General features: G+C 48.8%; 1 protein-coding gene across 4 annotated transcripts in view; it reads left to right on the forward strand.

Annotated features, from left to right (window-relative positions):
* The window catches only part of ALPL (alkaline phosphatase, biomineralization associated), an 89799-nt gene that overhangs the window by 20029 nt on the left and 42100 nt on the right, over positions 1-27670 (forward strand). The window contains exon 1 of one of the 4 annotated variants that reach the window (XM_055397702.2): positions 3926-4101. The exons of 1 other annotated variant lie outside the window; for it this stretch is intronic. The gene's annotated coding sequence lies outside the window, so the exon portion shown is untranslated. Of the gene's footprint in view, positions 1-3925; positions 4102-20357; positions 20505-25635; positions 25886-27670 lie in introns of those variants that run through there. 2 more of the 4 variants (XM_055397704.2, XM_055397703.2) reach the window with 2 other exon arrangements.

The following is a 27670-nucleotide window of genomic DNA, read 5'->3' on the forward strand; positions in this document are numbered from 1 at the left end:
CAGGCTGCTGGGCACTTCTGCAAATGACAGCTTGTATATGCCTGCTTTCTCATCTGTAAAGTGGGAATAAAAGTCCCTACTTGGTAGGGCTGTTGTGAGCATTAGCTGGGTTAATATGTACAAAGACTCATATCGGACCAGAGCCTCACACGAAGTCAGCACTCAGTAATGCTGGCGGTACCACCCTTGGTTTAGTGATGCTGCCTCAGTTTCTATTTATTTTGGCCGTGCTGGGTCTTCGTTGCCGAGCAGGCTTTCTCTAGCTGCGATGAGCCGGGGTTCCTCTCTAGTTGCGGTGCAAGGACTTCTCATTTCGGTGACTTCTCTTGTCGTGGGGCACAGGCTCTAGGGTGTGCAGGCTTCGGTAGCTGCAGCCTGCGGGCTCTCGAGCACAGGCTCAGGAGTTGCAGTGCACAGCTTTAGCTGCTCTGAGGCACGTGGGACCTTCCTGGCTCAGGGACTGAACCTGTGTCCTGGCATTGGCAGGTGGATTCTTAACCACTGAACCACCAGGCAAGCTCCTGTTTCAGTTTTCTTAGTTCCTTCCCTCTCAGCACGCCAGGCTCCTCTGTCCTCTCCTATCTTCCAGAGTTTGCTCAAATTCATGTCCATTGAGTTGGTGATGCTATCTAACCATCTCATTCTCTGCCATCCCCTTCTCCTTTTGCCTTCAATCTTTCCAGCATCGGGGTCTTTTCCGATGAGTCGGCTATTTCCATTAGGTGGCCAAAGTATTGGAGCTTCAGTGTTAGCCCTTCCAATGAATATTCAGGGTTGATTTCCTTTAGGATTGACTGGTTTGATTTCCTTGCAGTCCAAGACTCTCCAGAGTCTTCGCCCAGTACCACAATCGGAAAGTATCAATTGTTAGCCACTCAGCCAGTGGTACCTGGGGAAAAATCACCCAGACACAGGGGGCCCAATGCTGGCCATGTGGTGCAACTAGAAGTGTCCATTCCCTACAGCTTTGGGGAGATCAGAAGTCAAGGGTAGGCATCAGTTCAGTTCAGTTCAGTCGCTCAGTCGTGTCTGACTCTTTGCGACCCCATGAATCACAGCACGCCAGGCCTCCCTGTCCATCACCAACTCCCGGAGTTCACTCAAACTCATGTCCATCGAGTCAGTGATGCCATCCAGCCATCTCACTCTCAGTTGTCCCCTTCTCCTCTCGCCCCCAATCCGTCCCAGCATCAGAGTCTTTTCCAGTGAGTCAGCTCTTCGCATGGGGTGGCCAAAGTATTGGAGTTTCAGCTTTAGCATCAGTCCTTCCAATCAACACCCAGGATCGATCTCCTTTAGAATGGACTGGTTGGATCTCCTTGCAGTATAAGGGACTCTCAAGAGTCTTCTCCAGCACCACAGCTCAAAAGCATCAATTCTTTGGCAATCAGTTTTCTTCACAGTCCAACTCTCACATCCATACATGACCACTGGAAAAACCATAGCCTTGACTAGACGGACCTTTGTTGGCAAAGTAATGTCTCTGCTTTTTAATATACTATCTAGGTTGGTCATAACTTTTCTTCCAAGGAGTAAGCGTCTTTTAATTTCATGGCTGCAGTCAGCATCCACAGTGATTTTGGAGCCCAGAAAAATAAAGTCTGACACTGTTTCCACTGTTTCCCCATCTATTTCCCATGAAGCGATGGGACCAGATGCCATGATCTTTGTTTTCTGAATGTTGAGCTTCAAGCCAACCTTTTCAGTCTCCTCTTTCACTTTCATCAGAGGCTTTTTAGTTCCTCTTCACTTTCTGCCATAAGGGTGGTGTCATCTGCATATCTGAGGTTATTGATATTTCTCCCGGCAATCTTGATTCCAGCTTGTGCTTCTTCCAGCCCAGCGTTCCTCATGATGTACTCTGCATATAAGTTAAATAAGCAAGGTGACAATATACAACCTTGACATACTCCTTTTCCTATTTGGAACCAGTCTATTGTTCCATGTCCAGTTCTGACTGTTGCTTACTGACCTGCATACAGGTTTCTCAAGAGCCAGGTCAGGTGGTCTGGTATTCCCATCTCTTTCAGAATTTTCCACATGGGGGCACATAATTGGTGAAACGGGGTCCATCCAAGTCGCTGTTGCCTCAGCCCCCCAGCCTCTGTCCAGGCTGGGTGGGGCAGACTTCTCATACCTGAGAATACGCCCCTGACTCACAGACAATGACATCATCTCAAGCCTCTTTGTATCCCTAACCCCTCCCTTGGAGTTTGTGAGCAATTACAGAACCCCCCCAAGGTTTGAGACTCCGTTCTGGATGCCTTCACTCACCATTTCTCACGCAAAAGTGTTGTTTCCCAAACTTGATTCATTGACCACCTCCATGATTTTTGCCATAATAATCTAATTCATTGAATACATAAATAATATTTAATCAATACTTTGATTCACTTTCTAAAAACAAACTTATGTCAGGAAGGAGACTTCATATCACTCCTATAAATAAAGAAGCAATATCAGTTGCTAAAAATACAAGAAAAAAGAAAACTACAAAGACACTCTTGGTTTTTTGTGCTAGTCCCCAGTTCTGGCTCCAGTCACACTGACAAGCTGTCCTCATGCTCTGTCTGGGCCTCTGTTTTCTCCTCTCTAAAATGGGGTTGTTGGGAGAAAATCTATGCAAGATGACTGGCCCAAAGTCGGCATGTGCTAGGTAGGATAGAGAATTCTGGGCCGGGGCTTTCCTGGTGCCTCAGATGGTGAAGAACCCGCCTGCCAATGCAGGAGACACGGGTTCGATTCCTGGGTCAAGAAGATCTCCTAGAGAAGAAATGGCAATTCACTCCAGTATTCCTGCCTGGAAAGTCCCATTGACAGAGGAGCCTGGTGTGCTGCAGACCACGGGTCTTAGTGATTCTGAGACGACTTATGACTGAACAACTGGTTCTGCTGGTACTAACTCCTCTGCTCCGGCCTCAGTCTCCTCCAGCCCTGCCCCGCCTCCCTTTATCTTTTAGAGCTTTTAGAGTCTCCTGTGCACTTTCCAACCACTGTATCATACTAGTCTGCCTCTCAGCATATGACAGTGGAGGACAGAGGAGCCTGGTGTCCTGCAGTCCACGGAGTCCCAAAGAGTCGGACACAACTTAGCAACTGAACAGCAACAACAACAGCAGCTTGTGATAAGGGCAGCCGGGGGTGCTGACCTCCGCGGGTTAAGGGTCCAGCCAGGCCACAGGGCTCAAGTGATGTGCCCAAGGTCACCAGGGTGGAGTCTGGAACCTGGGCTGTCTGATTCCACCTGGTGGAAAGTGTGGGCTTCCTCCTCTGGTTACCGGGGAGGCAGGTCCTCACCTCTGGATGGGATGCGGTCAGCAGGAACCCTGGCTGGCTCTAAGGACAAAGAGGGAACAGTCCCCGTCCAGGAGAGGAGGCTCACCCCAAGCCACCCCCTCCAAGGTATCCCTGGCTTCCTCAGCTGGAGCAGAGGAGAAAGCCCAAGGCCAGCGGAGAGCGGGCCAGGCCAGTGGTCTGGCTAGAGTGGGAAGGCGGGAGGGGACAGGGAGTAGAGTCAGACACACGGGAGGACAGCGGCGGGGAGACGCGTGCACAGAGATGAGAGACAGGGGTCCCAAACAGAGCCAGTGAGCTGCCAGACAGAGCGGCGGACGCGCCAGGGGCGCGAGAGGCACGGCCACGAAGAGACACAGCAGGGAGCTGGGGCCAAGGGTAAGGACACCCAAAGAGACGGAACCAGAGCCGCAGCTCGCGCTCAGAGAGGACAGAGCGTGGCCTCGCCGGGAAGCGCCCGCCCCAACCCCGCGCGAGGGCGGGAGCCGAGCCGGGGCTCAGGAAGACGGAGGGCGCCCCGCTGCCCGGCAGGCGGCGCGCTGGCCGCGCGGCGGGACCGGCCGGCAGGGCCCGGGCCGGGGGCGGGCCGGGGCGGGGAGGGCCGGGGCCCGGGCCGGGGCCGGGGGCGGGGGCGGGGCCGGGGAGGGCTGCCCCGGCCGCGCGCGAGCCCCGCGATCGCCTTTATAAGCCCGCGGGGGACTTGGCCGGGGCAGCGTCGCGCTCCCGCCCCTCCGCGTCCGCGCTCCCAGGGCACCGACCCCGCGTCCCTTGCGCCGGGACAGACCTTCGCCCACGAACTCTGCGCAGGTAAAGACTCGACCCTGGTTCCTGGCTCTCCGGGACCCCCGGGATGTGGAGCGTCCCAGGCCCCCTTTCCACATCCTCCCCTCGCCGGGGGAGGGCGGCGAGGTTGGACATCAGGGGCCGGGCCGGGACCTCCGCGTGCCCCCACACCGCCCAAGGCAGCCCATTCGGAACCTCCAGCCACCTGTCCCGCTCCCGCGCTCGCGCGCATCCGCGGCTCCGGGCGGGCGCGCTGGGCCGGGCCAGAAAGTGAACGTGGCCCCAGCGGAGCCGGCGAGGCGGGCTGATTGCGCCCGAGTCGGCCGCTGCAGCCCTGGGGTCTCCCCGCCGCTGCCTGAGACCCCCATCTTCGGTCTCGGCACCGCCTCCCGGTGCCCCGTGGCTGAGCGGCTTCTACGGCGCCCCCTTGGTCCGCGATCCAGAGACTCGGGTTGCCCACCCCAGAACTGCCAGCCATCTAGCCGTCACGAGATCTTGGCACTGCCGCCAAGGGAGGGGGCTGGTCTGCCTGGGTGGGCTCCAAAAGTAGTTTGGGCCGGAGCTGGGAACGGTACATAGAGGGAGACACTTGAGTCCCGGATCCGCAGGGGGGCGGGGAGGGGGCGGGGGGACGGACATCCGGCGTGTTGGAGTCTGTTTGGAAGTTGGGGGAGGGGCGCAGCGGCCTTGGGGCCGAGCTCTGGGGCCCCCCGAAGCTCGGGGAGTTTGCTGCGATCCGTCTCTGGGCGTAGGCAGGTGAGCGGCTGGCCCGGGGTGGGTTCCTGCAACTGGTCTTGATAAGAAAGGGTTAAAAGCCTGGTCACAATCGTGGGGCGGGTAGCTGAGCGGAGTTCCAGCCTTCCCCCGCATTGTCTCTTCAGACCCTTTTTCAATGCAAAATGGGGCTGGGGGAGGGGTCTTTACAGCGGCCTGTGGGTGGAGGAAGAGATCTCAAGAGGGGGCACTTCTCTGGCCTGAAAGGACCTCTGGGCCCTCAGAAAAAAACACTTCCAGGTGGGCCCGGCTTCCCTGGTAGGCAGGGGGTGGGCTCCCACACCAGCAAAGTTGACAGCAACCGTTTGTTGAACACCTACTGCGTGCCAGGCTCCAACACTTGACATGCATCATCTCCTTTACAAACAGGGAAACTGAGGCCTGAAGAAGTTAAGCAAGTCTGAGGCCAGGATTTGAAGCCAGACTCCAAACCTACAGCCTTATCCCCTGCTACTCTACACAAACCCAAGAGATGAGGGGCTGATCTTGGTTCCTCCTTCTGGCTCTTCTGGTGTTCAGTCTTGCCTCCCCCACGCCCTTGACCTGTCCTCTTCAAATCTTTAGACCTCCCCAGGGTGTCTTCCCCACCCTATGCTCCCCTCCCCTCCACTCTTGGTTCTCTCTGTCTCCTTTTCTCTTCCTGAACTTCATACATCTGAACTCCATAAGCAGAAAGGGTTCTTGGACGAGGCTTCCCCACTTCCCAGCCCCTGGAGTGAGATATAGGCTTCAGTGATGGCCCCCGTCTGTATGCGTGACCCCACCTGTAAGATAAGGGAGTGTACCTCTCTCATAAGACTGTTGTGAGCAATAAAACTGAACTGAGGGCAGAAACAAAACGCCGTCTCCATTCAACAAACATCTATTAATGCCCCAAACCCTGTTCTAGGTGCTGGGAAGGCACCGGTAAGTTACACAGACATCTGCACACTTGTATAACAACTTTTTCAGGTTCTGAAACTGACACGTTAGAAAAGGAATCAAGCAATGCATGGGCAGGAGGAGAAGGGGACGACAGAGAATGAGCTGGCTGGATGGCATCACCGACTCAATGGACATGAGTTTGAGTGAACTCCGGGAGTTGGTGATGGACAGGGAGGCCTGGCGTGCTGTGATTCATGGGGTCGCAAAGAGTCGGACACGACTGAGCGACTGAACTGAACTGAACTGAACATATCAGCCAACCTTCATTTTTCACTACTAGAAAAAGGCAACCGAGCTGTGTGACCTGGGACAAATTCTGTTGCCTGTCATGCCCCAGTCTCCTCCTTTAAGCTGAGATTAGTAAATAGTATGATTAACGGATGCAAAGTGTTGAGCTGGTGGCTGTGCTTAAGAAAATTTTGGCTCTCATCAGCACTAACCTCAGTGGAAAATGCAACTTGAGATGGGGTGTAAGGTTTTGTCTCAGCCCCAAACCCTGGAAACCTGTCACCCCCCGCCTAGGCCCTGCCCATTCCCCGATGGGTTGTGTTGTCGAGTGGCACGGTGTCCGCCTTGCTCACAGTCAAGTGCCACCTCCTGTCATCCTAGACTCAGCCTTGGCCAGGAGCCTGGAGCTCGGTGCTGGGAACAGGCCTGGGACTGTTAACCGCCACAGTCCCTTCTGCCTGGATGTGTCCCAGCTTTGAAATGAGGTGAAACCATACTCAAGCCCTACCTGTCCTTACATACCTGACCAGCCCTGCAAACTGTATGCAGTCCTACAGGTGAAGAAGCCCATCCTGGAGAAGGGAGGCGACTTGCTCAAGAACAAGAGATGCTACCTGGGGAGCTGGGGCTGGAGCCCTGGGACCAGCTCCAGTGCTGGTATTGTACACATCTTTGGGGATGAGGCCTCCTCATCCAGGGGTAGAATCCAGTGGCACAGCTCAGAGTGCTCACTTTGAATAGGTCCAGTTGGAGTTAGTAATACAAAACTCAGGGCTTGAAGAGAACATTACGGGGATAGTGAGCAAGCTGGGCTGAGGACCAGCACTCAAAATCTCCGCGTGGCCACAGGAATGCAAACTCAGCTTTCCAGTGCTCCGCCGTGGTCCCCGTCCTCCGCAGGCTGGAGCGAGGCTGTGCAGTGTGTATTTTTGGTTTGTTTTTTTTAAGAGATGTCCTTACTTTTTTGAGGGCTTCCCAGGTGGCACTAGTGGTAAAGAACCCGCCTGCCAATGCAGGAGACATCAGAGACGTGGGCTCCATCCCTGGGCCAGGAAGATCCCCTGGAGGAGGGCATGGCAACCCACTCCAGTATTCTTGCCTGGAGAATCCCATGGACAGAGGACCCTGGCAGGCCACAGTCCACAGGATTGCTTTTAAAGGGCAGCAGTGGGCAGGAGATTGGAGGTTCATTCCCAGCACTGCTGTATGACTCTAGACAAGTTTCCTTCCCTCTTTGAGTCTCAGGTGAGGAAATCATCCGTCATATGGGTTAATAATATATAGTTTGCATAGTTGTGAAGGGTTGGCAAGATTATAATGGTTTTTCACCATTGAATGGCTCAGTTGGAAATGACCACTGTTGGGGATTGTTGTTGAGAAGTTAATATTCTCTGTGAGACATTTTTTGGGCACTACCAGGTGATCCATGAAGGCCAGAGGGAAGGCCCTTTGTAGGTTACAAAGGCCTAGACAGGAGGGAAAAGAATGGCTTTAGGATCAGCACCTTGGGTTCCAATCCTAGCTGTGTGACCTGAGGCAACTCACTTGACCTCTCTAAGTGCTGGGTTCCTAGTAGGTATCCAGCAACTCTTCTCTGATGCTCCGTGTCCAAAGAACATTCAAGAATAGTCTTCCTATTTTTCCACCCCCTCATGCCATCCCCCAACATTTCCTAATTGCTCCCAGAAAAACATCATGCTTAAAGTTTTCCATGCTGAAATTCTCAACCTCACTGTGGCATGAAATCAATTGTTTGCATTTAATTTGACTTCTCAAATTAAGGGGTAAAATTTGAGATGAGGGTAGGGGGTGCAGGAGTGGGGGAGGAGTTGAGGAAAATGAAGTTAAACCAGATGTGTTTTTGTTTAACTGTCGGATGGTGGTTAAACTGCCTGGGTATTTACATCGTTCTTTCTGAATTCCAGTAACTAAGAGTCAAGTTTCACTAAAAATTGTAGTGTTCCTTCCTGGCTACTGTGGACTTGTCCTCCCCATTATTATTATTATTACTATTTTATGTTCATCTGAAGCCACAAAGTACTGGCTGCAGAAGAGACCTCATAGATACCTAGAATTTCAGAGTTGGAAGGCATTTAAAGGCTGCTTCTGTCAACTGGCTACTTTGCAGAACAGGAGAATGATGTCCAGAGAGAATAAGGGCTTGCCCAGGGTCTCCCATGACCTTTCTGAAAAGTATCCACTGTCTTGATTTTGGTGTATATCATTTCCATGGCATATCTTCAATATATATATCTATTTTTTTAAAGAAAGAATTGCTGGTAAAATGAGGAGCAGGGAGACAGTTTAGAGGAAAGCAACGAACATGACTGATGGGTAGATAGTAGGTGATACAGAAAAGATACTAAAAAATATTACCACTAAAAATGTCTCTGATCTGGGGGACAAAAAATAAGGAGATCTTAGAGTCTTCAAGTATATAAAATTTTTAAACAAATTAATACAGCTTTACATTTTAATAATGGATTAAATATGTGGAATTTCAACATAAAGATTCTTCAAAAAATAATGACAGATATTTGGAATATAAAATTATTAAAATATATAAAAAAAGAATTGTTGAGGAAGGATACAGATGGTGTGAGTTGGTGAGAAAAATCTCCAACTCAGGACAGAGGTTAAGCCCTTGAACTGGTGCTACCCTGCACGTGTGACCTTGGGCAAGTCACTTGGCCTCTCTGAGCCTCAGGGTCCGTGTCTGTATCCCAGGATGCCTGAAGGGCATGAGCTGGGGATTTGGGACATCCCTAAGACTGGGCTTGGGTCTGATTTAATTTGAGTTGGTCCTCAAACATCTGTGGCTGAAGTTATGGTAGGTCAGTCGCAAACTGCCCTCTTGGGGCAGCAGGGGGTGGGGGTAGGGGAATTGTTGACTCCTGTAGTGATTTAAAACTTGGATTTAGTTGTTGGTGTTGTGAAAACAGGCGATTGCGTTTTACATAAAAATAAGGGTTCTGGTTTCTCTGGGAAGATCAAAAGATGTGGCCACGCTGGGCTGCATCCCAGCCCGGCCACCGTGGCCGGAGCCGATCAGCAGCCTGTCCATCCTCTTGACCACAGTCCCCTCTGCGCCCTGCCCTCACACCCAGCCCATTTGTCTCGTTGCCGTTCCCAGCCTGCCTTCTGAGTTTGCAGTTTCTGAGCTAGGTGCACAAGGCTCAGGGGCGGAATGTGGGGCATCACGGACCCCAGCCCCTCTTCTGGGGCCTGGCAGCATCTCTGGAACATATCAGCCAGGACGAGGGCGCTCTCTTCCTGCTTTGCTGGTCCCAGGAAGGGGCTAAGGGCTCGAGAGTTCAGGAGCTGACTGATCATCAGCCTGTCCGTCCTAAGGGAGCTGGGCCTGGGGTCCACCCCCTTGGGGACAGGCAACCCTGGGTGCTTCAGACTAGAGATTCCACAGCCCCCTCAGGGAAGGGACTCCCTTGACATCTAGTGCTCCCAACAGCCCCGTGCACTGGTGATACTTCACAGACAGGAAGTACCATCCTGCACTCTGAAGCCACAGTGGTCTGTTTTTCCCCCTTTTCTGGGGGCCTAAAGTGAAGTGAAGTTGCTCAGTTGTGTCTGACTCCTTGCAACCCCATGGATCGTAGCCTACCAGGCTCCTCTGTCCATGGGATTTTCTAGGCAAGAATACTGCAGTGGGTTGCCATTCCCTTCTCCAGGGGCCTAGGCCCACAGGTAACAGGCAGCATAACAGCTGCAGCACAAATCTCCAGATCGCCATGTCTGAGCTTGAGGACAGTGAGGAAAGCCGTGAGGCCTCATGGTTAAAACTCCTGGTAAACCCTCTGGAGGGCTTCCCTGGTGGCTCAGTGATGAAGAACCTGCCTGCCAATGCAGGAGATGTGGTTTCGATCCCTGGGTCAGGAAGATCCCCTGGAGAAGGAAATGGCAATCCATGCCAGTATTCTTGCCTGGAAAATCCCATGGACAGAGGAGCCTGGGGTTGCAAGGAGTTGGACACAACTTAGCGAATGAGCATGAAAAACTCTGGAGGCAGCTGCCTAGCATGAGATTCTAGAAGGTCTCCACAAGCAAACTGCTCTAGGGGTTACAAGGTGAACTGGGAGAGCCCTGATTCCTGAGAGCAGCCTCAGGGCCCCGGGTCCTTGCACCCGCAGAGGAGTTCAGGAATGACTTGTGTGGGAAGTAGCATTTTTGTGAGCACCCGCAGGGTACCATGCAATTTCCACATCATCCTTGAACCTCCCCTGTCCCTCACACCCTGCTGTTTTGCAGTTGAGGCTCCAAAAGGATATCTTGGGTCCAAATCCCTCCCCTTGGTGCCTCGGTCACCCTGCCCTGACCTGGGAAGGGAGAGAGGGGAGGGGCAACTGAGGCTGTTTCCTTAGCGACTCTGTGGTGAGGTGCTGACCCCAGGCTCGTTCTAGAGAAGCATTCTCATCCTCTCAGATCTCAGTCTGTGATTCAAGTGGATGAATTTCACCCATCCAGGTCTGCAAGCTGCCAGGCAAAGCCCAGGAAACGTTTGATGGTCTCTAAAAAAAAGTGTTTAGGTGGCTTTTATCTGAGAAAAAGTAAGTCCCACCTTTAGAAGGATCTGCCATATGACTTTCTGTTAAGTTCCTGCCTTCTCTGAGTGACCTTTCACTTTGTCTACAGAGCAACAGCGTGGACACTGGCAGGTCTCAGGTTGAGATGGTCAGGTCACTGTCGGGTAGTGCTCTGGACTGACACTCAGCTGCGGCAGGCATGGCCTCTCTGAGTGTCACGCATCTCTTTCCTCCTCCACCGGCCTCTTAACATACAGGAGTTAATCACTTTCTCCCTGCCACCGTTGTGGCTAGAAAGTGTGTCAGCTGACTCTGAGACCCCGCTCCCTTCACTCCTTCTTAGCACCTTGACAGCTGCCCTGTCTTTTCTGCCTAATTAAGTGAGCTCCCCTCTGCCACCCGCTAACGTTGCCAGGCCAGGTGGTGCTTAGCGCCTTTCCTGGAACCGCTCATTTAGTCTAAACAGCAGCCTTGTGTGGCAGGTGCAATTATTCCCACTTTGCAGATGAGGAAGCTGAGGCGCAGAATCACCCCGCTGGGAAGTGGGAAATACACACATTCATCTCCTACCATTGCCAATTCACCCACTCAAGGCTGCTTCCTTCTTTGTGGTATGAATGACACAATCTATCTTCCTAGAAGAGTTTGGTTCCTTATTTTGAAATCATCAAATCTAGTAATTCATATTTCAGCTTTAGTTAGCCTATCAAGATAATCAGAGATAAACAGATTCCTCTCAACAGCTTATCTGAGCTCTCGCCTTCATCACTTGAGTTCACTTTTGTGAAAATGCTGTGTGTTTTAATTTTTCCCCTTGACCTCATCCTTCCAACTAACATTTAAGGCAGTGGTTCCCAATATTTTTGGCACCAGGGACTGGTTTCGTGGAAGACGATTTTTCCACGGATGGCAGGGTGGGAGGGGCGGTGGTGATGGTTTCCAGATGATTCATGTGTGTTACATTTATTGTGCATTTTATTTCTATGATTGTTACATCAGCTGCCTCTCAGATCATCAGGCATTAGATCCTGGAGGTTGAGGACCCCCGATTTAAGGTCTTAACTCTGTCAGGAACTGAGCAGAACACTTTTAATGACCTTATTTAACTTGTCATCCTGTCTGTTTTATAGAGGCGAAAACTTGAGCTCAGAGAAGCTGAGTAACTTTCTCAAGGTCATACAGCTAGAAAGTGGCAATGAGACTCAAATTTAGATCTCATGCTTTCCATCAGATTAGCGTCTGGATTCAAATTTTTGTCTGGATACAAGCCCTTGCTGTATATATCCATTTTCAGTAGAACCATCTGTCTCTGGGGTTTGGAAAGTCATTGGGGGTGGGCTGTGTCAGAGGGAGGGGACCAAGCATAGGCACACTCCTTGTTGGACAGTGGCTTCTGTTCTCCCAAACAATGGGCTTTGGCCTGGGCATCCCCTCTTGTAGTCAAGAGGAAGGAAACGATTATCCTAGCAGGCAGCATCCTCAAAAAACCAAACAGCCCTGTGTTCGAATCCCAGCCCTGCCATTGCAAGCTATGTGACCTTGGGCAAGTCCGTTCCCCTCCTTGACTTTTGGTTACCCTGCCTGACAACTGTGGCTTGTTCCAAGGAGTCAGTGTTAGGACTTTTCTAGTTCATGTGTGGCCAATAGTCGGCATGCATACCGCCCCCTCTCCTGTGTTATACATGTCAGACATCACTAATCAACCACTGTTCTCTTGCCTCTCTGGGCCTATACATGTCAGACATTACTAATCAACCACTGTTCTCTTTCCTTCTAAACCTCAGGTCCCTTCTAAACGCAGTCCTCCAGGCAGCCATTATTTACTCAATAGAGTTGGCACACACCAAATGGAAAGACATCCTAAACCAAATTCAACTTAGGCATTGTGTGAACAGCGATGAGAAGGGACAGGCCCAGGGTGGTGCCCTGATTGCTATGCTCTTTAATCTTTCTTTCCTGGTCTGGGAAAGCTGGAGGAACCCTGAGCTAGACTGCCCCAGAACTCTCCTCCTATGTGGGGTAGAGACCTGCCAAGGAGCACCCAGCTGTGTCCCTGTCCACTCCTCAGAGAAGCGGGGGGCGGTGGGCTTCTGGGGTGGTCACAACCCAGGCTTGTTAAGACTGAGAAGAAAGAGGCTGGTTTCAGATCCCTCTTGGAAAGAGTTCCACTCACCCCTTCCCCCACCCTCCATAATAATATCCATAGTAGTAGAATAGTAATGATGAGTTATCACCATTTACTGAATATCTGTTAGGCACCAAGCCACTCAGCTAAATGCTTTCTATGCATTCGTGCTTTTAATCCTTCTAACAGCCCACTTTTCAAGTGAGGGAAATGACTCAAAGGTGAAACAAAGTGCCCACGTTTCCTCAGCTGGTGAACCAGTGGAGTTGCTGAGATTGGGGTTTGCCCATCCATGCAGCCCTCAGGCGGTCTCCCCTCCTGCTCAGCCCCCGTACTGACTCCTTACTCACCATCGCCGTCCGTCCTTTGTGACTGTGAAGTCCCTTCACCTCTGGAAAGTGCTCTTCTACCTGCAGAGCCATCCATGTACACGCGGGAGGAGCGCAGCAAGTGGCATCTCCATGTTTGGGGTTGGAAAACTGGGTCTGGGGTCACACGGTGTGGAACTGGTAATCCCTGGGTCCTGGGATGGTGCAGGGGAGCCTGGGGTGGGGAATGGGAACATGGGCATGTTGCAGCTGAGGTGGGGCTGAGTTATCCACTCTGTATCCCGGATGAACCAAAATGAGTTCCTGTTTTAATCAGCCTTTGGACCATAGATGAGTCACTTTGATTCTCCCCAACCTCAGTATGGCTCTTAGACATTTTCATTGTTTAAAGCTCTTTCTTATTCATGAACCCAGTGAATCCTGGAAACAGCCCGATACAGTATTATCTTCACCTGCAGAAGGGAAACAGGCTCAGGTCAAACGGATGGCAGAGCCAGTCCTCAGTCTCAGGTCAGGATCCCAGGCTCGTGATCTTTCCCCAGGTGTGTCCCCCGCCCTATCACACCTTTGCCTTTGCACCTGCTGTCCCCACCTCTGCAGCGTCTTCCCTGCCTGCATAGCCAGTTGGCATCATCACTGCTTTTCTAGATCTTGCGTGGAAATCTTCAGCCCTTTGTAATCTGATCATCCTCCTAGTGTCTGGCTCTGCATGAGTTTCTGGAGGGCAGGAACCCCATCTGAGTCACTCGTGAATCCCACTGTCTAACAAGGTACCTGCCTCCAGCAAGTGTCCAGTGATGTTCATGTATTGAAAGGCTGCCCCACCTGGCAGGGGCTTCCACAGCCCAGGCGGGCTTGGTTTGCATGGGGAAAGCTAGAAACGCTTTCCTGATGGGTTTGACATCTGAGATACTCCAGGCTGAGCCTGGCTGCCCTTCCCATGTCTGCATCTTCTTTTTTTACCACTGACATCAGCTCATAATCATCAGTGATTGGTCAATGATTGGCAGCAGGACGAGCCAGTTTCCCTATTGGTGGCTCAGACCTTAGTCAGGTATGAATTTCCCCAGCGTCATACCTCTGACCAATCCTCTTGTCCAACGTGTTCACAGATGTACCCTCAGTGCCAAATAACCTCAAGCCAGGAACAGCCATCATTTGCTGAATCTATTATATGTACCATATGTACTATAATATATGTACCAAGCATCCTGTATGCACTTAATACATATGTGGTGACCGAATGGTGAGCTCTTGCAGAGAATAACATCCCTTAGGAACAAAGACCTTATAATGCCTCTGTGCCTCCTTTTCCCCACATGTCCACGAGAGGTACTTGGAGGAGTGATTGACACAATCAATAAATGTTAGCTTTAAATAAGTCATGTATCAGGCTCTGTTTTAAGTGCTTTGCTTATATATATTCACTTATCCTCACAGCTGAGCTCCAAAAAATGTAAGTAATGTCTCCTAGGTCACATAGTTGGTACCAAGTGCAAATATTTTCATACCTTCCAGGACACATGTATTCCAATCTATGGAACATGGTGACCACTTTCCCCAAAACTCTTTCCATAGTACAGAATGCCCTGCCCCGGAGCCTTTGGTCATAAGTAGTAGGTGAGTCCAGGGGTCGTTCTGCCCCCTGACTAAGAAACATCTCTGTGAATATAAAATGCTTAACACAGGACTTCCCTGGTGGCGCAGTGGATAAGAATCCGCCTGCCAATGCAGGGACACAGGTTCGATCCCTGGTCCGGGAAGATTCTACTTGTGGCAGAACAGCGAAGCCCATGCACCACAGCTACTGAAGCCCATGTTCCTAGAGTCCTGTGTTCCACAACAAGAGAAGCCTCGGCAATGAGAAACCCACGCACTGCAACAAATAGTAGCCTTCGCTCACTGCAGCTCGAGAAAGCCCGTGCATAGCAATGGAGGCTCAGCGCAGTCAAAATAAATTTAAAAAAAAATAAAATGCTTACCAGAGTGCCGAGCACATGGCAGTCTTGTGATCATCATCCGCCTAACAGGAGCGGATCCTGCCCTGTGTTGACGCCCCCAGGAGGAGACTGAGTCTGCTCAGAAAGGCAAGAAAGCCTTCGTGGAAGAAGGGAAAGCGGTCATGAATGACTGTAACAGCGTCAGCTTGCGCCTCGTGAGGGGCAGACTCTGCCCCAAGTGCGTTAGATGTAGGAACTCTTTAATCCTCCTGGCAGGTGAGTATTGTGATGACCCCCACCCCACGGAAGAGGAAACAGAGAAATGAGCTCATTTGTCCGAGTGATGGCAGCCTGGTGTGTGAATCCTGGCCTTCCAGCTACGGCGCCTGGCCCCCTCCTTTCGTAAGGAAGGGCTCATCGAAGTTTCCAGATGGTCAGTTCGCTTTCGCCTGTGTTCAGGGCTGACTGTTGGTTGGCAGGCCTGTGTCAGGGTCCGCACAAGTATTACATGGTCCCCGGAGTGGACTATTTCCTGGGGAGCCTTCCCCACATCACATCCGAAGGGTGAGCCCGGACAGAAGTTTCTGGAAAAGGAAGCCAGGCTATCACCTCACCCCTGCCTGGGGCAGTCCCAGCACGTGTCAGCTCCATAATTCCCCGGGCACTGCTCACAGTGGACAGCAGCAGGGCCTAGCATCCTCCTGATGGGGGAGATTCGTGACAGTTCTGAGGGAGGTGCTGCTCTGGTTTATAGTACATAGGGGCAGAAACCAGGTTCAGTGTGGTTAAGTAACTTGCCCAGGGTTGCAGAACTGATGAGTGGTGGGGCTGGGGTTTCAAGCCAGACCCTGGGGCCTTTCCCCTCTGCCTCTCAGTCTGCTCTGAGCTGACTGGTTTTGGCTCTGGTGAGGGAAAAAGGGTCTGTCTTGAGGATGTCTGCTGCAGAGATTCAGGCCAGCCTTGGAACAATCTTAATTTGTTTAGTAATACTAAAAGCTGTCATTTGCCGAATCCCCCACGTATAGCCTGCTAAGTATTTTTCATTTGGTCCTCTTTAAAAAAAAAAAAAAAGAAAGAAATTCTTTATTTGGTTGCGGCTCATGGGATCTTTGTTATGTGGCATGTGGACTCTTAGTTGTGGCATGTGGGATCTAGTTCCCTGACCAGTGACTGAACATCGGAGCGTGGAGTCTTAGCCTCTGGATTGCCAGAGAAGTCTCTCACTTGATCCTCTTAAACTTCCCACAGAGTAGGTAAGGAAAGAGACTTGCCCACGGTCATGCAACTCAGACATAGTTAAGCCAGAATTTGAACCTGGGCAGCTTGGCTCCGGAGTGTGGGCGCCTAATCACTTAATAAATATTAGATAAAACTCTGCAGGCCAGATGCATAAACTCTTCTTGAACCTGATGGTTCTTCCGGAGTCCAATTCAGGGAAGGGGGTGCAAGGCAAGAAATGAGCAAAAAGCAGGAATAGACCATGGGGTGCTCCCCGGCCGCCTGAGCTGAGGATGTGGAGTTTATCTACCCTTGTGTGATTCCTGGGTGAAGGCAGGAACAAACAGGGGTGGGGGGACACCGCGGGGCGGTCCTGCTGTCTCCAGAACCGGGGTCAGGAGAAGGGCAGGCAATCAGCCTGGCTGAAGCTACTGCTAACTGCGAATCCTCAATGGGAGATTGGCCCCAGCCTCTGTCCAGGGCTTAGGCCTGACCCTCCTGAGTGCCCATCTCAGGTTTCCAGAGTCTGCCTGGGGTGGGAAATCTCAGCGTGCTGGTTTGTGCAAGAACTTTGCAGTTTCCCCCTTCGGCACCCAAGTCCCTGGGCTGGCCTGCCTGCCCCACTTTGTGCTTTTGGAGGAAGCAGATCGTTTCCTCTTGAGTGGCTACATGATTTGAATAATCAAGTATTTCCCCACTGGCCCATGGCCAGACAGAGCTTAGTGTGCAAGGCCTCCCGTTCAGGCTCCGGAGCAGGCCTGCCAGCCTCCTGGTGCCATGGCTTGCTCTCCTTTGCGAGGCTGAGATGGACAGAAAACCCCCATCCCGTTGGCTTTGCTGGGCAGGCCCCAGAGGGTTCCTGTGACAGGCAGGGCTGGTCTCGCGCTTTGTCACCTTGCTGTCTGGAGTGGCTCCTTTTGGAGGAAGGGGGGACTGTCCTCCTTCAGGAAATTCACGCTGGAGTGGCCTTTCTTGTCAGCTGGGTGTGACCTCTTGGCGCCTGTCGGTCTGTAGAAAGGAGGAAGCAGAGCCAGGGAGCGGGAAGGTGGGTGCAGAACATTCGTTCATTCATGCAATGAACCTTTCCTCAGCCCAGCTGCCTGCTCGGCCCAAGAGGGGGCTGGAATTCACAGATGAACCTGGTCTAGCATTTCCTTCAAAGAACATCCAGTATGTGAGGAGATGGTCATGTAAACAGAGTCCCAGTGGCACAGGATGAAGGAAAGTTTAAGAGCTGTGGGACCAGGGGAGTCCACCTAACCAGTCCCTCGGCGGAATGACCATAAATTCCGCAGGAGACAGCATCATTCTTTTTTTTTTTAAGCATCTTCTGTAGGCATGCAGAGTTCTAGGCAGAGATACAGGAGTGAAGCACACTCTCCTGCCTCCTGGAGCTCCTCTGTAATGCCAAAGACAAACCATAAAGTGAAACTAGGTTTTATGTACAGCCGTGTGTATATGTCAATCCCAGCCTTCCAATTTATCCCTCACCCCCCTTACCCCCTGGTAATCATAAGTTTGTTCTACATCTGTGACTTCATGTCTGTTTTATAAAGAAGTTCATCTGTGCCCTTTTTTTAGACTCCACATATAAATGAATGATATATGATATTTATCTTTCTTTGACTTCACTCAGTATGACAATCTCTAGGTCCATCCGTGTACACACTGCCATATATAAAATAGATGACTAATAAGGACCTACTATATAGTACAGGAAACTCTGTTCAATATTCTGTAATGACCTATGTGGGAAAGAAGTCTAAACAAGAGTAGATACACGTGTCTGTATAACTGACATGTGTATGAGAAACTAATCAGAGTCGGACATGACTTAGCGATTGAGCACACACACACACACAGTTGATTTACAGTGTTGTGTTGCTCTACACCTGAAACTAAAACAGCATCGTAAATCAACTATGCATGTGTGTGCTCAATCGCTAGGTCTTGTCCAACTCTGTGACTGTGCCATGGACTGTATGTAGCCCGCCAGGGTCCTCTGTCCAGGGGATTTTCTAGGTAAGAATACTGGAATGGATTGCCATTTCCTCCTCCAGGGGATCTTCCCGAGCCAGGGATTAAACCCACGTCTCCTGCATTGGCAGGCAGATTCTTTAGCACTTAACCACCTGGGACTCTGTACTCCAATAAAAATTTAAATGAAATAAAAATTCAAAAATAAATAATAAATAAGAATTAGGTTAATTTCAGCCAACGACAAGCACTGTGAAGAGAAGAAACGGGATTGTGAAATAGTGAGGGACTGGGTTCAGAGGTGGTGACCTTTGACCTGAAGAAGGAGGTGTGAGCCAGGCAAAGACCTGGGGGGCGGGGGGGATGAATGTTCCAGACTGGGGGAACAGGAGGCGCAAAATCCCTGGGGGAAGAAACAGCGCAGAAGGTGGGAGTGGTGAGGGGAGCGGGCAGGGAGATGACCTCAGAAGCTGGGCTTAGACGAACTGGCAGACCTCTGACCCTACGCTGGGACAACCAGCAGCAGCTGCCGGGGCACGCAGGTGGTGGGTGACCTGTTCGTTGGGTGGCCCCTTGAAAACTTTTAAAGCAGGAACCTTGGTGTTCACCGTACCAGTCCTCTCAAGGCACAGAGGCGGCAGTTGAGGCCCAGAGGGAGAGGGAAGGGGACCCTTCCAAATCTCAGAGGGAGATGGTGGGACTCTAATCTGGGTCCCCTAGCCTCCCACCAGTTTCTCTCCAACATGCCCATGCAACCCCTCTAAATTAAGGCAAACACTTATTAAACACTTCCTCTTTGCCAAGGAAGTTATCGATCTTGCCTCTTTGACAGGAGGAAGGTGAGGCTCACAGAGGTGACCAGGGTTCCGTGCGATTGACCCTGGGCAAGTGATGGAACCTCAGTTTACTCATAAGATGGGGACAGTAATGATCTCCCACTCACAAAGCTGTTGAGCAGTCAGTGAGATGCGACAGGCGTTGAGCTCTTTCTGTTCAGTTCAGTCGCTCAGTAGTGTCCGACTCTTTGCGACCCCATGGACTGCAGCACTCCAGGCCTCCCTGTCCATTACCAACTCCCGGAGTCCACCCAAACCCATGTCCGTTGAGTCAGTGATGCCATCCAACCATCTCATCCTCTGTCGTCCCTTCTCCTCCTGCCTTCAATCTTTCCCAGCATCAGGGTCTTTTCCAATGAGTCAGTGCTTCGCATCAGGTGGCCAAAAGTATTGGAGCTTCAGCTTCAACATCAGTCCTTCCAATGAATATTCAGGACTGATTTCTTTTAGGATGGACTGGTTGGATCTCCTTGTAGTCCAAGGGACTCTCAAGAGTCTTCTCCAACACCACAGTTCAAAAGCATCAATTTAGCGCTCAGCTTTCTTCATAGTCCAACTCTCACATCCATACATGGCTACTGGAAAAACCATAGCTTTGACTAGACAGACCTTTGTTGACAAAGTAATGTCCCTGCTTTTTAATATGCTGTCTGGGTTGGTCATAACTTTCCGTCTAAGGAGTAAGCATCTTCATTTCATGGCAGCAATCACCATCTGCAGTGATTTTGGAGCCCAGAAAAATAAAGTCCCCCACTGTTTCTCCTGTTTCCCCATCTATTTGCCATGAAGTGATGGGACCGGATGCCATGATCTTCGTTTTCCTGAATGTTGAGCTTTAAGCCAATTTTTCACTCTCCTCTTTAACTTTCCTCAAGAGGCTCTTTAGTTCTTTCTGTAGTGCTTGTCAAAATGTGGATATTTACCTAGCATTTTTATTTTAACTTATTTTACAGACTGGGATCTTTCAGTGGAGTCCTCATGACCCTTGTTCAAGCACATGTGTCACTGGCTCATAATGGCTCTCTTGTCTGTTTTTTAAAATTAATCAATTTATTTTTGGCTGTGCCGGGTCTTTGTTGCTGCCCATGGTCTTTATTTGGCTGTAGCAAGCGGGGGCTGCTCTTTGTTGCCGTATGCGGCCGTCTCATTTCGGTGGCTTCTCTTGCTGCAAAGCACGGACTCTAGGGTATGCAGGCTCAATGGCTGTGATTTATGGGTTCATTTGGGCTCCCGAGGTGGTTCCGTGGTAAAGATCTGCCTGCCAGTGAGTGCAGGAGACACAGGAGACTTGGGGTTTGACCCCTGGGTGGGGAAGGTCCCTTGGAGAAGGAAATGGCCACCCACTCCAGTATTCTTGCCTGGAAAGTCCCATGGACAGAGGAGCCTGGAGGGCTACAGTCGGACATGAATAAGTGCATGCGTGGGACACACACACACACAGGCTCAGTTGCCTAGTGGCATGTGGAATCTTCCCGGACCAGGACTCAAACCCGTTCCCCCTGCCCTGGCAGGCAGATTATCAACTACTGAACTACCAGGTAAGTCCCCTCTTGTCTATTTTATTATTAAAAATAAATTTAAAATGTCTTTCAGCCATCATCCAATACCTACATCTTCCTCTGGGCTCCTCCATCCTTCTCCAAGCCACCTGTCTTCAGGTGGGATAACCACTCTCCTGAGCCTGGGCTTTCTCCTTCTTTTGCTTTTTAAGAGTATTATTTTAAAATCTTGATTAATACTTCATTAGTAATTTTATTAGTATTGTCACATTTAGATACATGCATCATATATAAAGTTTCTCATTCTCTTTGTCTTTTTTGATTAATATTTAAAATCATATGTGTGTATGTTATATATATCATATAAAAATATATATTTTTTACTTTATGAAAGTGTATCATGCTTTACATAATCTCCTGAGACTTGCTTTACTCACTCAATCTTATTACCAAGGTTGATCCAATGTTGCATATAGCTATATTTCTTTTTTTTTTTTTTAACTACTGTGTAGCATTCTGCTGGGTAACTATTCCACAACTTTTAAAAAGTTTTTATTTTATTGTTGGCTCCACCTCACTGCTTGCAGATTTAGTTTCTCGACTAGGAATTGAACCCAGGGCCTTGGCAGTAAAAGTGCCAAGTCCTAACCACTGGATTGGCTGGGAATTCCTGCCACAATTTTTTAAAATCAATTTCTTGTTGATCACATTTGGGTCGTTTTCAGTTTCTGCTAGTGTAGAAAAGGCACCTATGAGTCTTCGTATACCTGCTTTCTTTTTATGTGTTTATTACAGGCGGGGTCTCCGTTGCTCCGCACTGAGTTCTCTTGTTGTGGACCACGGGCTCTATGCGCAGGCGCTTCAGCCACTGCAGCCCTTGGGCTCAGCATTTGCGGCTTGAGGGCTCCAGAGCCGGGGCTCTGTAGTTGCTTCGTGATGTGTGGGATCTTCCAGGGCCAGGTATCAAACCAATGTCTGTTGCACTGCAAGGCGCATTCCCTTTTATTTTTTTGTAAATCAAACTAATGCATATTTACTTATTTATTTTTCCAATACTTCATGCTAAAAATTTTCAAACATACACAGCAGTTGAGAGAACTCCACAATGAAAGTCCTGGCCACTAAGGGCCTTCATTCTGCTGAGCTGGGTTCTGTTCTCCACGGAGCTGAGTGTCTCTCATAGCGATACTTGGACAAAAAGGTCGGAAGTCGTTGGGCAAACAGGAAAGGGTGTGTAAGAGCTTGTAGCTGCTATAGTTACTCACCTCTCTGCTTTGAAGTCTTAGCTTTTATCTTTCTGCTCCATTGTGTGGTGATGTGTGTCACTTTGCCACCAGGGAAGCCATGCTGTTTCCATTTTTAAATGTAATCTTATTTCTTGTTGAGTCAGTTTTGGTATGTTATAAATATATGGACTTCTTTGGTGTCTTCAGTTCAGTTCAGTTCAGTCGCTCAGTCGTGTCCAACTCTCCGCGACCCCATGAATCACAGCACGCCAGGCCTCCCTGTCCATCACCAACTCCCGGAGTACACTCAAACTCATGCCCACAGAGTCGGTGATGCCATCCAGCCATCTCATTCTCCGTCGTCCCCTTCTCCTCCCACCCCCAACCTTTCCCAGCATCAGAGTCTTTTCCAGTGAGTCAACTCGTCGCATGAGGTGGCCAAAGTATTGCAGTTTCAGCTTTAGCATCAGTCCCTCCAATGAACATCCAGGATTGATCTCCTTTAGAATGGACTGGTTGGATCTCCTTGCAGTATAAGGGACTCTCAAGAGTCTTCTCCAACTGCTTAGCAGTGTTTAATTTCTACTGCGGCATTTCTCTGATGTATGAGTTATTTAGGAATTTTTTTTTAATCTCCAAGTATATGGGGGAATTGTTTGTTCTTTTAAAAACTGACTTCTAAGTTAATGATTATGTGTGAAGACCTGCTATTAAAATGTGAGACTTCTTTTGTGGCGAACTTTTTGTTTGCGTGTTCCTGAAAAGAATGTGTGTGTACTTTGTTTCTCCTACCCTACTTTTTCATTATAACTTACCTTGTTTTTCTTTTAATAGTTTATTACTTTAAAAAATTATCAGCTGTAGCTTTGCCTACAAAGGCAAGATGAGCATTTTCTCATATCCCTTGGTCTCTCTCTTCCCTTTCAGCCCTGGAACTCTTCACCAGCCGGCCTTTGAGCCCCATGGCAGCGACTCACAGTCGTCTAGACTGTTCATTTCTGAGGGGTGTGTGTGTCTGTGCAGGCACTCAGTCCCTTCCGTCATGTCTGACTCTGACCCTAAGGGTTGTAGCTATATATATATATATATATTTGTCTTACTCTTTTCTTTGATCTGGGAATTTATTTTTAAACACCAAACTTTACTAAGTTATTTGCTCAGCTTTCATATATCTTTAGTATCATCTGAGGAATTTGTTTCTATTACTGAAGTATTAATAATTACTTCGGGGGGGGTGTATAAACCTTTCACATTTAAATGGCAGTTTAGCTGGATATAAAATTCTCAGTTCAGAATCTTTTCCTTTGGTACCTTGGTCGATTCAATTTGACACTTACTCCTTTGGAAGTGATCTGTTTTTCTCTGGACTTTGAGAATGTTTTTCTTTATTCTGATATTCACTCTAATATTTCTCAGTGTGCATTTTTCATTATTCATCCTGTTTGGTGTATTTGGGGCCCTTTCAAATGGAGATCTATCATCTTTCTTCATTTCCAAGGTTGTCTTCATTATTTCCTCCAGTGTCTCCTCCTTTGATTTATTTCCCTCTCCTGGAACGCTAGATGTTGGCAATTATATTTCATCTCTCTTTTTTTGTCATTGATATACAATTTCATTGAATAAAACGTACAGATCTTAAGTGTTCAGTATAGTGGGTTTTTTAAACGTTACATTTCATATTGCAGTATAGCATAATAACTGTGAAACTCAGAGAACTGGACATGACTGAGTGACTGAACTGAACTGATAGCCAAATAACAATGTTGTGGTCATTTCAGGTGAGCAAAAAGGGACTCAGCCACACATATGCGTGTATCCCTTGGTGTCAGTCACTCAGTCATGTCCGACTCTTCGCGACCCCAGGGACTGCAGCCTACCAGGCTCCTCCATCCGTGGGATTATCCAGGCAAGAGTACTGGAGTGGGGTGCCATTGCCTTCTCCGAATTTTAGTATATGTGCTGCCAAAGTGAGCTCATGCATCAGTCCTTCTAATGAATATTCAGAGTTGATTTCCTTTAGGATGGACTGATTTGATCTCACAAACCAAGGAACTCTCAAGAGTCTTCTCTAGCACCACAGCTCGAAAGATCAATTCTTTGGCACTCAGCTTTCTTTATGGTCCAACTCTCACATCCATACATGACCACTGGAAAAACCATGGCCTTGACTAGATGGACCTTTGTTGACAAAGTAATGTCTCTGCTTTTTAATATGCTGTCTAGGTTGGTCATAACTTTCCTTCCAAGGAGTAAGCGTCTTAATTTCATGGCTGCAGTCACCATCTGCAGTGATTTTGGAGCCCAGAAAAATAAAATCAGCCACTGTTTCCATTGTTTCCCCATCTATTTGCCATGAAGTGATGAGACAGGATGCCATGATCTTCATTTTCTGAATGTTGAGTTTTAAGCCAGCTTTTTCACTCTCTTTCACCTTCATCAAGAGGCTCTTTAGTTCTTCTTCACTTTCTGCCGTAAGGGTGATGTCATCTGCATATCTGAGGTTACTGATAATTCTCCCCGAAATTTTGATTCCAGTTTGTGCTTTATCCAGCCTGACATTTTGCGTGGTGTACTCTGCATATAAGTTAAATAAGCAGGGTGACAATATGTAGCCTTGACAAACTCCTTTCCCAATTTAAAATCAATCCATTGTTCCATGTCCAGTTCTAACTGTTGCTTCTTGACCTGCATGCAGATTTCACAGAAGGCAGGTAAGGAGGTCTGGTATTCCCTTCTCTTTAAGAATTTTCCACAATTTGTTGTGGTCTATACAGTCAAAGGCTGTAGCATAGTCAATGAAGTGGAAGTAGATGTTTTTCCAGAATTCTCTAGCTTTTTCTATGATCAGTGGATGTTGGTCTCTGGTTCCTCTGCCTTTTTCTAAATCCAGCTTGTACATCTGGAAGTTCTTGGTTCCAATACTGTTGAAGCCTAGCTTGAAGGATTTTGAGCGTTACTTTGCTAGCATGTGAAATGAGTGCAGTAGTGTGGTAGTTTGAACATTCTTTGGCATTGCCCTTCTTTGGGATTGGAATGAAAACCGACCTTTCCTCCCCAGTCAATGTAGTATTTTGACCAATCCCATTACCTTATAAACAGAACCCCAAAATAAGATTAAAAAAAATTTTCTCTCTATCGAATTCCCTCACACCTCTTTCCAGTCTGTTTTTCCTCCCAAATTGCAATCATTATTCCCATTCCTTTTACCATGGATTAGATTGGTCCTCTTCTAGAATTTCACATAAATGAAATCATACAGCAGGTACTCTTCCATGTCTAGCTTCTTTGACTTAGCATAATGCTTTTGATATTTATCTGTGTTTGTTGCCCCAGTACCTCTCTTTTTTTGCCAAGTGATTTTCCACTGTAGTGATATACCGTACCACCACTGTTTATTCATTCTTCAGTTACTGAGTATTTGAACTATTTCCAGTTTGGGGCTATTATGAAGAAAGTTCCTTTGAATACTTCGTAATCTTTGAGTGTAAATACTTAGGAGTGAAATTGCTGGATCGTGCGCGACTTCACCTTCACTTTTCACTTTCACACATTGGAGAAGGAAATGGCAACCCACTCCAGTGTTCTTGCCTGGAGAATCTCAGGGACGGGGGAGCCTGGTGGGCTGCCGTCTATGGGGTCACACAGAGTCGGACATGACTGAAGTGACTTAGCAGCAGCAGCAGCAACAGTCATAAGTATATATTTGCTTGACAAACTCTTTTTCAAAAGGTTATTACACAATCATGAGTTTTTCTACATTTTTGTCATGTTGACTTGGTTTTAGTCATTCTGGTGGATGTGAAAGGTGTCTTAATTTTTGTTTGACTGATAACGGTGTGGAGTACCTAGAGCTATTGGTCATTTCTATGTTTTCTTTTTTTTGAAATGGTTGTCTCTTGCCCTTTGTGTGGGGTGGGGAGGAAGAGTTAATCATTTTACTGTGAACTTCGTGTGCATGTGCTCATTCATGTCCGACTCTTTGCCACTGCATGGACTGTAGCCTGCCAGGCTCCTTTGTCCATGGGATTCTCCAGGCAAGAATACTGGTGTGGGCTGCCAGTTCCTCCTCCAGAGAGTCTTCCCGACCCAGGGATCGAACCTGCGTCTCCTGCATTGGGAAGTGGATCTCTACCACTGAGCCACCTGGGAAGCATTGTCAAATTCAGTTCTTTATTTCCTGGATGCAAGTCTTCTGTAAGCTATGTGTATTGTGCATATTCTTTTCTAGAATATGTCTTATCCAGTTTCTTAATGCTGTCTTTTTTTTTTTTTAAGATTTATTTATTTTTTGGCCATGGTGAGTCTTTGTTGGTGCACCCTGGGGCCATTCTTTGTTATGGAGCACAGGGTCTAGGCATGGAGGCTTCAATAGTTATGGCTTGTGGGCTTAATTGCTCTGTGGCATGTGGGATCTTCCTGAACCAGGGATGAAACTGTTGACCCTTGCATTGCAAGGTGGCTTCTTAACCACTGGACTACCAGAGAAGCCCAATGCTATCTTATGATGAGCAGAAATTTTAAATGTTGTATAAAGTCCAACTTATCAATTTTTAAAATGAAGTTAAGACTCCTTGTCTTACCCAGAGTCACAAAGATATCTGCTTATGTTATCTTCTAGAAGCTTTATGGTTCTGGCTTTTTATTTATTTTTAATTGAAGGATAATTGTTTTATAGTTCTGACTTTTATAATTAGGTTTATGATCCATTTCAAATTGATAGAGTAAGATTGGGGTTGGCGTTTAACTTTTAACCAATCTTTTACCATTTCTTTCATATTTTCTATTTCTTCATCCTTCCTGGCTTCTTCCTAGAGATATTCCTCCATCTGATATCCCAGTTCCCTATTTCATTACTCAGATGCTGTATCTGTTCTATATAATTCATTCTACCTATTATATTTGTTGTTTCAACTGGTTTTTCATATAGAATATTTCCACCTGGGTCCTTTAACAATTTCTTATTCTCTTTTATTGCACTAATATTGTATTTCTTTCACATGTTTCTAATTCTTGTTTTAAAATCCATCTGTTGAACCTGGCCAGTTCCAGTGGTATCTCTAATCAGTTTGCTTTTCTTTGGCCCGTGATCTCATTCCTCAGGGGAAGGGAACGTTCACCTAGCCTGTGCGGTGCTGCATATTGGGGTAAAAATCCAAGCCTGACCCTGTTCTCTGTCAGCATTGTTGAGCCCAAGAAGCGGCCAGTCCCAGAGTGGAGACCCCCAGGTACCAGACTTGCATAGCTCCTCCCCGGGGTTAGCGTCACAACTCCCCCCACCCCCACCAAGTAACTAACTGTCCGGGACTGAGCCACACTTTCTCTTCTTTAACTTTGTTAGTTTTGGCTGTGCTGAGTCTTCATTGCTGTGCACAGGTGTTTTCTAGTTGTGGCAGGCGGGGGCCAGTTGCCGCATGTGGGGGCTCAGTAGTTGTGGCACATGGGTTTAGTTGCCCTGTGGTGTGTGGAATCTTCCCAGACCAGGGACCGAACCCACGTCGCTTGCATTGGCAGGCGGACTTTTACCCACTGGATTCCCAGGGAAGTCCTGAGACTCACTTTCTGAGTGCTAGGAAGAAGCGGCCAGGGGAGGGGCTGTCGCCTAGGTCAGAACCCTCCAGCCTCCAGGGCTGGAAGAGAAGGACTGGTGGAGTGACTGTCAGCCTGTTGGCCTGCTTTTGGTTTCCGCAGTTTCTCAGTGCCTATTCCGTGGCCCTGATTTTACTCCCGCAGACACCTGGGCCATCTGCCTGGGCCCTGCCTGTTCCAGTGAGAATGCTGGCCTTCATTTCTCAAGGGCAAGTGGGCATGTTTTGGGGGTGGGGGCCGGGAGTGGGGATGGAGGGGTTGTGCTGGGGAAGTCGTGATGCAGAGGCAAGAGCAGAGCTCTGTTTTCTGTTCTATGGTGTTCTCCACGCCTGCTCCAGGCCCTACCCCTTCTCCTGGCTGCTGCATCCCCACCCCCCACCCCTGCACACACCG

The sequence above is a fragment of the Moschus berezovskii genome, chromosome 2, assembly GCF_049115385.1.
Source record: "Moschus berezovskii isolate FMDL1 chromosome 2, NW_MosBer_1.0, whole genome shotgun sequence".
Taxonomy (NCBI): Eukaryota; Metazoa; Chordata; class Mammalia; order Artiodactyla; family Moschidae; genus Moschus; species Moschus berezovskii.